The sequence below is a fragment of the Urtica dioica genome, chromosome 9, assembly GCF_054948205.1.
Source record: "Urtica dioica subsp. dioica isolate 48M chromosome 9, U.dioica_male_clone48M_v1_H2, whole genome shotgun sequence".
In the NCBI taxonomy this organism is placed as follows: Eukaryota; Viridiplantae; Streptophyta; class Magnoliopsida; order Rosales; family Urticaceae; genus Urtica; species Urtica dioica.
Genome location: NC_142764.1, coordinates 3,604,743 through 3,618,709, shown reverse-complemented (window position 1 = coordinate 3,618,709; position 13,967 = coordinate 3,604,743). Strand labels below are relative to the sequence as shown.

At 42.2% G+C, this 13,967-nt stretch overlaps 1 long non-coding RNA gene across 1 annotated transcript; it reads right to left on the bottom strand.

The window, feature by feature from the left end:
- Nucleotides 1-4,351: 4,351 nt before the first annotated feature.
- LOC149384640 (uncharacterized) lies at nucleotides 4,352-4,960 on the bottom strand. The gene is made up of 2 exons (XR_016301499.1): nucleotides 4,508-4,960; nucleotides 4,352-4,443 (listed from the first exon to the last, which is right to left on the bottom strand). It is a non-coding gene; the product is annotated as an uncharacterized LOC149384640 (long non-coding RNA).
- Nucleotides 4,961-13,967: the final 9,007 nt, after the last annotated feature.

The following is a 13,967-nucleotide window of genomic DNA, read 5'->3' as shown; positions in this document are numbered from 1 at the left end:
GGTCCCTTAAAAATCATTACAACCAAGTCCTCTTCATATAATTATTTAATTAAATCCATAATCGAACGGATTATAATTATATGATTCGAACGGAGAATTTTCTCGTTCGTTCTCGATTAATTAAAATATATTTAAGGTTTTCTCGGAATTAATTCTCGTTCTTGAGAATTTATTTCTTAAATTAATTTCCGGAATATTTCCTCGGAATTAATTTATTAATCGAGATAAACTCGATAATTCCCTTATTTATTCCGAGATTTCTCCTTACCTTAATATATTTTAAAATTAATTCGATAAATCCATTGGTCCATAGTTCCCTCGAGAATTTAGTTGTAACAACGGAAACTCAGTAATTAATTCCAAATCTCCAAATACGAGTGACGCAAAAGCTCGTCCTTACAATCCCTACCCCCTTAAGTTAGTTTCGTCCTCGAAACTTAAAGCAGAGCATGGTACTTCTTTTGCATCACACTATCGAGCTTCCAAGTGACCTTTTCCATCTTCAGAAAACAAGAGAAGAGATACTTTCTTCTAAACATGCCCTCGCTTGATGAGTAGCAGATTGATTCTGGTCTTAGAGTCCACACACATATCGTATCTAAACTACACTAGTGACTTGAGATAGTCACTTCCTAAAGGTTAGATATAACTAACAAGGAATCCACTTCATCTTGTGCGACTGATCCGTTGGTACCATAGAGGGCGAGAACTTTGCAAGTTCATTAAACTTAGCCACATACTCAGCTACAGAGAGCTTTCCTTGCTTAAGATCCATAAACTCCCGTACCTTACCCGAGAGATTAGCTTCGCCCAGGTACTTCTCATAGAATAGGTTGATAAAACAATTCCATGTAATATGAGAAACATCTTCATAGAGTGCGATTACCTCCCACCAGCTTCGAGCTTCAAGTTCTAGCTGGTTCACAGCACAAGCAACTCTCTCAGCATCTGAAAGTTGCATGTACGTGAAGATCTGTTGAATCCTTTTAATCCAATTCTCCGCAAGGGAAGGATCAACATCTCCATTGAAAGTCGGCGGCTTCTGCTTACGAAAGTGCTCATATACAGGCTCTCCGACAATCGGTGAAATTATCGGAATCTGAAACAGCGGAACCTCATCTGGTGCCATAGCTGGAGCTTTTGGTGGCGCTTGCACATTCTGACCACCTAGATTCCTATTCATATTTGGCACGTGCTCCTCTTGACCTCTAGGTTGTTCTGGTCGATGCGCCTGGGGTTCAGGCTCTTCTTGACCCCGTAGAGGCTGCTGCTCGTTCATTCGCGCAATAAGTTGCGTGATCATCCTGTTCTGCTCTTATATTTGAGCATCCCTTCGACGTGCATCTTCTGCTTGACCCTCTAGAGCTCTGCTAATCTCAGCCATTTCTTGCGAAAGATCCGTCTGCGTTTGCTTCTTAGGTCTCATTCTTAATTTCTACTTCGCCTATGAGTAGGAATGGGTAAGCATACGGTTATCCTAATATAACCGCTATCTTTAACAAGGACTCAACAAGATATTATAGATAAGGCTATCTTAAACATCAGCTGACTTATAAGTAAGTAAGTTAGTGTATGTACGACCACAAGTCTACAGAAACGGCTCAACCTGGGCTCTGATACCAAAAATTCTGTCATGACCCGCGAGCCTTAGCTCGCCCGCGAGCCGCGGCAGAGGACTTCCGTATCTTACTTGACATAAATAAAATTCATAAAAACTTTGGTGGAAGCGCTTCCGGAAAACATTTTCTAGAAAAACTTTTAAAATATTTACATAAACATCTCAAAAATATGGGCGAATTTTTCATTTTTCTTAAAACATACTATTTAAACTTTTACAACAACAGACTCGTCTTTTAAAAACAAAACAAACTCATTCGCCCTTGACTTAACCACAGGTCGGCAGCCGTACATACACACGCCTACTTACTTACCGGGTTTTGCTGATGCTCTGCTTAATCTTCTTTAGCTTTGCCTTTATCTACAATATCAAGATAATAACTGTGAGTCGAAAGACTCAGTAAGCGGATATCTATATAACTAATGCATCGTGCACATAACACATAAGCAATACATAACATGCAATTCATATCTTATCATAACTTGCGGAAGTATCGGCTTAGGTCCCGATAAATCCACCTTTCTTAAGAATCAACCGGCTTAGGTCCCGATAGATTCATCTTACTTAGGAATCACTCAGCTTAGGTCCCGAGAGATTCCTCTTACTTAAGAATTCACCAGCTTAGGTCCCGGTGATTCACATCATAACATACTTTCATCATAATCTATGGAATTACCAGCTTAGGTCCCGGTAACTCCTCTTACTTGAGAATATGCCAGCTTAGGTCCCGGCAATTCCCATCATACAATACATTTCCTGCTCGGGATCCCTTAATGATATCCGCACGACACATGTCTTATTGGCGCCAGACAGGAGGGTGCACAATCTCCTGCCTAATCCCCGTCTATGGGGTATATGTCGGAGGCGGTACCATTCCATGTTTTCTCTTTAATTAACCTAACATGAGAGACTGTTTAGTTCGGGTTCAATACCGATCTTACATATATTCTTTTCGCTTATTAATTCGTGACTTATAAGATCTCAGGATGTGACTCCCAAAGATCCTATCATAATATCCTCGCTTTTGAATACGAGTCTTAATAACAGTCTCTCATAACCCAGTTTACTAGGACTGGATCTCTTAGGGGGAACTAACTAAACACATAACAAAGGCTCGGGTTCCTAGTTATCTCTAGCCATTTTTGTTAGCCGGACTAATTCCGTTTTCCAATTCGTTAGTGGCTTAAAGCCTTTAATCTTGATAGTGACTTATCTTTTGGCTTATCTTAATCTTGCTTACTAGAAGCACATAAAAATAAATAATGCACGTACAATATATGTATATATAGAGATATATATAATATTTCTTGACATTGTAGGTGCCTAAAAATCCACTTACCTGGATAACGATTCTCACGAATCCTGAAATCTTCTCTTCCAAACAAAAGGGTTCTTCTTAACTTCACGTAACCCAGTCCACGTAAGCTTTCTGCTCGTTGCTAATCCTTATAGCAATCTGGACTTATCTATGGAAGAGAAAGATCGAACGTCGAGCGTACTTAGTATCTCATCCCTCGATACACTAACGTACATACTTCTACTGGAAAGAAAGCTCACAAGGAACGTATTCAAAACGTCCTCCTATTCACGCTACTCAGAGTGTCTCACACACGAGAAACAGAGAATACACGAAGACAAAACAGAGATACAGAAAAGAATCGACGCCTAAAAATAAGGCCTTGACATCGCTTTTCTAATCTAAGCTAAGGAACGTTCTACACTATTCGACCACCTATTCTTCTGACTGGGTAAAACCCACTGCTTAGAATAGGTTCCCGAGGGTCGAAACTAAGAGAAAAGAACGTATATAGAAGTTATTACTAACAATCTATAGCATATGTAAGTTATATGAAAATAACTCAAAACGATACTTTTCAAATATGTTCTAGAAAATATCTTTGACTTGTCTCTTTTATTGACAAGTTATAACCATTTGAGAAATGAAATACATAACGTAAAAACCTTTCATTTAAAATAAATCAAGTCGTTTATTTTAAATGTCTAACCATATTGCAAATAATTTTGGGTTCGATTTAATAAAATGTTTATGAAATAACCGAACCCTCGGTTCGTAGTCGAACCTTTCTTTTATTTCTATTTTCTTACGTAAATAAAATATTTCTCGTTGATATTCTTTTTCAAAATTAAAAGAGTCGAGCTTATAGTCGAACTCGATTTTTAGTACATATCTTCAATAAGGATATTAAGTAGTTACTTAAATAATCAACGAGTTTATAACGATAACATAATAATTTATTTTTCTTTACTAATTATATTGAAACGAACTTTACCATAAACACAATAACATATTAATTAAAGATTCGTAACTAGCACGAGTCGAGACTCGGGACAAACCCCGACTCGCCTTAACTAAACGGAGACGTCTCAAGTCCCCGGGCCGAGGCCCGAACCTTCCAAGTCCGCGCCGCCTCGCCGTCTAGAGCTGCTGCCCCGAGCCCTGTTCAGCCCACTTAAAACCGAGCCTAACTCTCGACAACAACTCGCACACAAACTTCACCAAAGCCAAACAATTTCACACGGCCAACAGTTCACACGGCCAATCCAAACTTACAATGACAACAACACCAGTCGGCACAAACAAGGCAAAACATCACCGAGAATCCACAGCAAAACATCAGAAACATCACAGCATAACAACAACGCATCATCGGTCATATAACAGAGAACGAGCAATAAAATATTGATCGGGACAAGCACATGAACGAGAAGCCATTTTTGAAACCGAGCTCAGCTCTAAATTTAAGAGAATCATCACCGAATCCACGAGAGGATAATCCAAACAAAAACCCCCAAATCTCCAAACCCTAGATATATAATTTCTTCTTAAATCCGAGCAGTAGAGGAAGAGAAGTTCACAATCGAGCTTACCTTCTCCGTCGCCGTCCCTCTCTCCTTCTTCTCCGACGAGTTTCTCTGCTCCGGCGTCCTCGGCTTGCTCGCGGCGGCGCTAGTTCCTTCTCGGCCGCGTGTGGGTGGCGCTCGGGCTCGGTGGCTGTCGGCCGAGCGTCCCCTTCGCGAGCTCACCCTCGTCTCGCTCTCTTCCTCTCTCTCACTCTCTCGGCTCTCTCTCTCTCTCTCTCCCGTGCTCTCTTCTTCTTCTTTCTCTTTTCTTTTCCTTTTTTTTTTCTCGCGTGGCTGGTGTGGTTTGGCCGATCAAGTGATATTCATCACTTAAATAAGATTTCACTTCTTCCTTTCACTCGGCAAAGTGATAAACATCACTTTAAAAAAAAATCTCATTTCTTTGATTGATGACGTGGATAGGCAATCCTTATCCTATTATTCACAAACCAATCTCTTTTCCTTGTTTTCTTTCAAATGGGTCCCTTAAAAATCATTACAACCAAGTCCTCTTCATATAATTATTTAATTAAATCCATAATCGAACGGATTATAATTATATGATTCGAACGGAGAATTTTCTCGTTCGTTCTCGATTAATTAAAATATATTTAAGGTTTTCTCGGAATTAATTCTCGTTCTTGAGAATTTATTTCTTAAATTAATTTCCGGAATATTTCCTCGGAATTAATTTATTAATCGAGATAAACTCGATAATTCCCTTATTTATTCCGAGATTTCTCCTTACCTTAATATATTTTAAAATTAATTCGATAAATCCATTGGTCCATAGTTCCCTCGAGAATTTAGTTGTAACAACGGAAACTCAGTAATTAATTCCAAATCTCCAAATACGAGTGACGCAAAAGCTCGTCCTTACAATCCCTACCCCCTTAAGTTAGTTTCGTCCTCGAAACTTAAAGCAGAGCATGGTACTTCTTTTGCATCACACTATCGAGCTTCCAAGTGACCTTTTCCATCTTCAGAAAACAAGAGAAGAGATACTTTCTTCTAAACATGCCCTCGCTTGATGAGTAGCAGATTGATTCTGGTCTTAGAGTCCACACACATATCGTATCTAAACTACACTAGTGACTTGAGATAGTCACTTCCTAAAGGTTAGATATAACTAACAAGGAATCCACTTCATCTTGTGCGACTGATCCGTTGGTACCATAGAGGGCGAGAACTTTGCAAGTTCATTAAACTTAGCCACATACTCAGCTACAGAGAGCTTTCCTTGCTTAAGATCCATAAACTCCCGTACCTTACCCGAGAGATTAGCTTCGCCCAGGTACTTCTCATAGAATAGGTTGATAAAACAATTCCATGTAATATGAGAAACATCTTCATAGAGTGCGATTACCTCCCACCAGCTTCGAGCTTCAAGTTCTAGCTGGTTCACAGCACAAGCAACTCTCTCAGCATCTGAAAGTTGCATGTACGTGAAGATCTGTTGAATCCTTTTAATCCAATTCTCCGCAAGGGAAGGATCAACATCTCCATTGAAAGTCGGCGGCTTCTGCTTACGAAAGTGCTCATATACAGGCTCTCCGACAATCGGTGAAATTATCGGAATCTGAAACAGCGGAACCTCATCTGGTGCCATAGCTGGAGCTTTTGGTGGCGCTTGCACATTCTGACCACCTAGATTCCTATTCATATTTGGCACGTGCTCCTCTTGACCTCTAGGTTGTTCTGGTCGATGCGCCTGGGGTTCAGGCTCTTCTTGACCCCGTAGAGGCTGCTGCTCGTTCATTCGCGCAATAAGTTGCGTGATCATCCTGTTCTGCTCTTATATTTGAGCATCCCTTCGACGTGCATCTTCTGCTTGACCCTCTAGAGCTCTGCTAATCTCAGCCATTTCTTGCGAAAGATCCGTCTGCGTTTGCTTCTTAGGTCTCATTCTTAATTTCTACTTCGCCTATGAGTAGGAATGGGTAAGCATACGGTTATCCTAATATAACCGCTATCTTTAACAAGGACTCAACAAGATATTATAGATAAGGCTATCTTAAACATCAGCTGACTTATAAGTAAGTAAGTTAGTGTATGTACGACCACAAGTCTACAGAAACGGCTCAACCTGGGCTCTGATACCAAAAATTCTGTCATGACCCGCGAGCCTTAGCTCGCCCGCGAGCCGCGGCAGAGGACTTCCGTATCTTACTTGACATAAATAAAATTCATAAAAACTTTGGTGGAAGCGCTTCCGGAAAACATTTTCTAGAAAAACTTTTAAAATATTTACATAAACATCTCAAAAATATGGGCGAATTTTTCATTTTTCTTAAAACATACTATTTAAACTTTTACAACAACAGACTCGTCTTTTAAAAACAAAACAAACTCATTCGCCCTTGACTTAACCACAGGTCGGCAGCCGTACATACACACGCCTACTTACTTACCGGGTTTTGCTGATGCTCTGCTTAATCTTCTTTAGCTTTGCCTTTATCTACAATATCAAGATAATAACTGTGAGTCGAAAGACTCAGTAAGCGGATATCTATATAACTAATGCATCGTGCACATAACACATAAGCAATACATAACATGCAATTCATATCTTATCATAACTTGCGGAAGTATCGGCTTAGGTCCCGATAAATCCACCTTTCTTAAGAATCAACCGGCTTAGGTCCCGATAGATTCATCTTACTTAGGAATCACTCAGCTTAGGTCCCGAGAGATTCCTCTTACTTAAGAATTCACCAGCTTAGGTCCCGGTGATTCACATCATAACATACTTTCATCATAATCTATGGAATTACCAGCTTAGGTCCCGGTAACTCCTCTTACTTGAGAATATGCCAGCTTAGGTCCCGGCAATTCCCATCATACAATACATTTCCTGCTCGGGATCCCTTAATGATATCCGCACGACACATGTCTTATTGGCGCCAGACAGGAGGGTGCACAATCTCCTGCCTAATCCCCGTCTATGGGGTATATGTCGGAGGCGGTACCATTCCATGTTTTCTCTTTAATTAACCTAACATGAGAGACTGTTTAGTTCGGGTTCAATACCGATCTTACATATATTCTTTTCGCTTATTAATTCGTGACTTATAAGATCTCAGGATGTGACTCCCAAAGATCCTATCATAATATCCTCGCTTTTGAATACGAGTCTTAATAACAGTCTCTCATAACCCAGTTTACTAGGACTGGATCTCTTAGGGGGAACTAACTAAACACATAACAAAGGCTCGGGTTCCTAGTTATCTCTAGCCATTTTTGTTAGCCGGACTAATTCCGTTTTCCAATTCGTTAGTGGCTTAAAGCCTTTAATCTTGATAGTGACTTATCTTTTGGCTTATCTTAATCTTGCTTACTAGAAGCACATAAAAATAAATAATGCACGTACAATATATGTATATATAGAGATATATATAATATTTCTTGACATTGTAGGTGCCTAAAAATCCACTTACCTGGATAACGATTCTCACGAATCCTGAAATCTTCTCTTCCAAACAAAAGGGTTCTTCTTAACTTCACGTAACCCAGTCCACGTAAGCTTTCTGCTCGTTGCTAATCCTTATAGCAATCTGGACTTATCTATGGAAGAGAAAGATCGAACGTCGAGCGTACTTAGTATCTCATCCCTCGATACACTAACGTACATACTTCTACTGGAAAGAAAGCTCACAAGGAACGTATTCAAAACGTCCTCCTATTCACGCTACTCAGAGTGTCTCACACACGAGAAACAGAGAATACACGAAGACAAAACAGAGATACATAAAAGAATCGACGCCTAAAAATAAGGCCTTGACATCGCTTTTCTAATCTAAGCTAAGGAACGTTCTACACTATTCGACCACCTATTCTTCTGACTGGGTAAAGCCCACTGCTTAGAATAGGTTCCCGAGGGTCGAAACTAAGAGAAAAGAACGTATATAGAAGTTATTACTAACAATCTATAGCATATGTAAGTTATATGAAAATAACTCAAAACGATACTTTTCAAATATGTTCTAGAAAATATCTTTGACTTGTCTCTTTTATTGACAAGTTATAACCATTTGAGAAATGAAATACATAACGTAAAAACCTTTCATTTAAAATAAACCAAGTCGTTTATTTTAAATGTCTAACCATATTGCAAATAATTTTGGGTTCGATTTAATAAAATGTTTATGAAATAACCGAACCCTCGGTTCGTAGTCGAACCTTTCTTTTATTTCTATTTTCTTACGTAAATAAAATATTTCTCGTTGATATTATTTTTCAAAATTAAAAGAGTCGAGCTTATAGTCGAACTCGATTTTTAGTACATATCTTCAATAAGGATATTAAGTAGTTACTTAAATAATCAACGAGTTTATAACGATAACATAATAATTTATTTTTCTTTACTAATTATATTGAAACGAACTTTACCATAAACACAATAACATATTAATTAAAGATTCGTAACTAGCACGAGTCGAGACTCGGGACAAACCCCGACTCGCCTTAACTAAACGGAGACGTCTCAAGTCCCCGGGCCGAGGCCCGAACCTTCCAAGTCCGCGCCGCCTCGCCGTCTAGAGCTGCTGCCCCGAGCCCTGTTCAGCCCACTTAAAACCGAGCCTAACTCTCGACAACAACTCGCACACAAACTTCACCAAAGCCAAACAATTTCACACGGCCAACAGTTCACACGGCCAATCCAAACTTACAATGACAACAACACCAGTCGGCACAAACAAGGCAAAACATCACCGAGAATCCACAGCAAAACATCAGAAACATCACAGCATAACAACAACGCATCATCGGTCATATAACAGAGAACGAGCAATAAAATATTGATCGGGACAAGCACATGAACGAGAAGCCATTTTTGAAACCGAGCTCAGCTCTAAATTTAAGAGAATCATCACCGAATCCACGAGAGGATAATCCAAACAAAAACCCCCAAATCTCCAAACCCTAGATATATAATTTCTTCTTAAATCCGAGCAGTAGAGGAAGAGAAGTTCAAAATCGAGCTTACCTTCTCCGTCGCCGTCCCTCTCTCCTTCTTCTCCGACGAGTTTCTCTGCTCCGGCGTCCTCGGCTTGCTCGCGGCGGCGCTAGTTCCTTCTCGGCCGCGTGTGGGTGGCGCTCGGGCTCGGTGGCTGTCGGCCGAGCGTCCCCTTCGCGAGCTCACCCTCGTCTCGCTCTCTTCCTCTCTCTCACTCTCTCGGCTCTCTCTCTCTCTCTCTCTCCCGTGCTCTCTTCTTCTTCTTTCTCTTTTCTTTTCCTTTTTTTTTTCTCGCGTGGCTGGTGTGGTTTGGCCGATCAAGTGATATTCATCACTTAAATAAGATTTCACTTCTTCCTTTCACTAAATCTCATTTCTTTGATTGATGACGTGGATAGGCAATCCTTATCCTATTATTCACAAACCAATCTCTTTTCCTTGTTTTCTTTCAAATGGGTCCCTTAAAAATCATTACAACCAAGTCCTCTTCATATAATTATTTAATTAAATCCATAATCGAACGGATTATAATTATATGATTCGAACGGAGAATTTTCTCGTTCGTTCTCGATTAATTAAAATATATTTAAGGTTTTCTCGGAATTAATTCTCGTTCTTGATAATTTATTTCTTAAATTAATTTCCGGAATATTTCCTCGGAATTAATTTATTAATCGAGATAAACTCGATAATTCCCTTATTTATTCCGAGATTTCTCCTTACCTTAATATATTTTAAAATTAATTCGATAAATCCATTGGTCCATAGTTCCCTCGAGAATTTAGTTATAACAACGGAAACTCAGTAATTAATTCCAAATCTCCAAATACGAGTGACGCAAAAGCTCGTCCTTACAGCGCGCTCCACCTTCCTCGGCTCAGAAAGACAAGGACCTCCCTCCACGAGAGGGAGCGCGATCCTCTTCTGCGACCCGAGCTTCTGCAGTACACACTGCTCTCCCGCTTCTTGTCCCTTGAGCTAGAACTCTGAGCTACGAGGCAAGCGACCCCTCTGAAGTCTTCACTAGAAGGTACGAGCCGGGTCCTACTCTAAAGCCTTGGATTCTCAAGCCTCCGAGCCCAAGATAACCCCCAACATTCAAATTGAACTACGTTCTGACCTGAACCCGACTAAAGGGTACGTAGGCAGCCAACCTTTGACACGGTCACACCCCCCAAAACACACCTCAGGGTCAGGAGGGTGCAGCTCGGTCTACGAGCTCCCATTTTTTGCCCGGGCGCGGTCACTTGGTTCGGCCTTGGATCGAACCGCCCGAGGTATTTAATCGTTGTTCATTTTCGTGCGACAACACTACGACTTCTGCTGCCATGGTGGATGAAGTTATAAGAGTCTGTTTTGTACTCTTCCATGATATAGTTCCACCACCCAACAAATAGACATAGCCTAATGTGGATCTCCTACTATCTTGGCATCCCGCAAAATCGGAGTCAGAATAACCAATGATCTCCAAATGGTCTGACCTCCTATATGTGAGCATGTGATCTTTTGTTCTTTTCAAGTACCTCATGACTTGTTTGGCTGCTTTCCAATGATCCATACCTGGATTGCTTAAGTATCTGCCTAAAACTCCAACAATATACGCAATATCCGGACGCGTACAAACCTGAGCATACATAAGACTCCCAATTGCCGAAGCATAGGGAATCTTTTCCATTGCTTGAATCTCAAGAATTCCTTTAGGACATTGATTGAGACTGAATTCGTCTCCTTTAGCGACAGGGGTGTCTCCTGTTTTACAATCATACATGCCAAATCTTTTGAGCACTTTATCGATGTAGCTCTTTTGTGATAATCCAAGTAAACCTCGAGAATGGTCTCGGTAAATCTGGATTCCTAATACAAAAGTGGCATCACCAAGATCTTTCATCTCAACATGATTTGATAGAAATTTCTTGGTTTCATGCAACATGCATTTATCGTTAGTGGCAAGTAGTATGCCATCAACGTACAAAACCAGGAACATATGTTTAGTTCCATTAAAATTGTGATACACACAATCATCAACAACATTGCTCTCAAAACCATACGAGAGAATCACATGATGAAATTTGTGGTACCATTGACGGGAAGCTTGCTTTAGTCCATAAATGGATTTTGTCAATTTGCAAACCATCTTCTTTGGGCCTCCCAACACAACGTTTTCAGGTTGCACCATATAGATTGTTTCTTCAATGTCTCCATTGAGAAACGCCGTCTTGACATCCATTTGATGGAGCTCCATATCAAAATGTTCAACAAGTGTCATGATTGTCCGAAAAGAGTCCTTTGATGAAACTGGAGAAAATGTCTCTTTAAAGTCAATCCCTTCCATTTGAGTATGACATTTTGCTACAAGACGAGCCTAATAACTCTCCACATTACTCTTTGTATCCATTTTGGTTTTAAAAATCCATTTGCAACCAATAGGTTTCTTTCCTTCAGGCAATGAGACAAGTTCCCAAACTTTATTGTCTTGCATAGACTTATACTCTTCATTCATCGCTTCAATCCACTCTACAGAGTTTGTATCATTCATGGCGTTTTGGAATTGACAGGGTCATCTTCCATCATACCACAACCATCCTCATTTTCGAGAAGAAAAACTATGTAATCATCTGGTATAGCATTTCTCCTTTCTCTAGTGGATCGCCGCAAAGGCACTTGATCTTGAGGTTGTTGAGTTTGTGTTGTCGCACGAAAATGAACAACTATTTAAAACCTCGGGCGGTTCGATCCAAGGCCGGACCAAGTGATCGCACCCGGGCCAAGAGTGTGAACTCGAAAGTCTCGAGCTAGGTTTTCTCCGATCAACCCGCCTCTCGGGAGAGGTAGGGGGTGAGGAGGAGGAGTGACTGTGCCTTGGCTGTCGGCTGCCTACGTACCCGTGCGTGGGATCAGGACATAACGTAGTTCAGGCGTGTAAGACGCAGTATGATGCTTAAAACCTTGGTGGAGAAGCGTACTCTACAACGGAGACGGGGCGCGAGGAGTCCTCGGCAGTGTCTCGGAACCTCGGAGATCGCGCATGCGTCTAGCGTGTTAGACGTGCGAGGGGAACTCTAGTTGAGAACCCTAGGGGCGTGCTTGAGCACTGGAGAACGTTCGGTCAGAGGGAGCGACGTCCGGGAAGTTCCCGTGAGTGCTTCGGAACCTCTGAGAACGGGAGAGAGACTAGAGAAAATGCTTCAGGCCAAATATGGCATCCAGAGAAGCAGAGAAGAGTAAGAAATCGAGCGTATCGATAAGAGATGAAGAGATGATTTTCCCCTCAATGGGAGGGGGTTTATATAGGTGTTTGAGGACCATAAGGGGGTCCTTTAGCGTCCATGTGGCACTAGGAACGCGCCCCTTTTCAAGAGGAGGCGCACAAGAGGCAACGGCGCACAACGCGCGGCGCGTGACCCGCGGCGCACAACCCGCGGCGCACGATCTGCCCCGCTCAGCGCGCGGTGCGGCCTTGGCCGGGCGCGGCGCGCGGGCAGCGCTGCTCAATGCGCGGCGCGCGCTGGGCTTCGTTTCTGCGGGCTTTTCGCGACCGTCTCGTTTCCGGGCCCGTTGAGCTATTGTGGGCATGGTATTTTGGGTTATGACACAAATGTTTGTTTGACGGATAGGACTCGAGTTGATGCTCGACTCGAGGAGACCGGCTCGAGGCTCAACTCAAGGAGCGAAGCTCGACTCGAGGAGACCGACCCAAGGCTCAACTCGAAGAGCGAAGCTCGACCCGAGGAGACCGACTCAAGGCTCAACTCGAAGAGCGAGGCTCGACTCGAGGAACCGACTCAAGTCTCAACTCGAGGGGCTAGGCTCGACTCAAGGAGTCAAGAGTTCGGACGAGGGCGTGGAGGCTTGCTGCTCTTAGGGACCTCCGGCCTGACCATCGGCCCTTTGAGCGATGTACCTTTCCGGTGTCTCGGGTTCTCCGAAAACGACCGACAACATTAGCCCCCCAAGTTCGTCGCTCGGGAGGTTCCCAGCGATGAACTTTTTGTCCTTCTAGTTGGGTGTTTGAGAAAAATATTTTCCAAGTCCGTCACCCGAGGAAAAATCTTCCTTTTCCCCTTTCCTTTTTTTTTTTTTTTTTTTTTTTTTTGGTGCTGCCGCGCGGCGCGCGGTTCGTGCAGCGCGTCCCGTGCGCGAGGCTAGTTCGCCTTGCGCGGGGAAACTCCGACTTTTTGGAGTTTTTCTCCGTTTTTTCTCCTTGTGGGAGTAGGATTTCGACTCCTACCCCCCCAGGAGTCTATAAATAGACCCCCCCTCTCTCTTATTCCTCCACTTTATTTTTTCTCTCTTTCTCTACGCTTTTCTTTTCTTTTTTACGCTTGCATTATGGGTGTCCCTCCCCTTTTCTCAACTGAGAGTCCCGAGATTGATTTCTCTCTCTCGTTTCAGGGTTCTGAACATGCAGATGATGATCTCTTCGCGGGATTAGGGGAAGTTCCGCTGCACGTGGAAGAGAATCCGAGCGGAGTAGAGCAGTGGCTCGAGGAAGGCGAGCTGGGCGTGACCGCGCCTGTTGCTCAGCCTCAA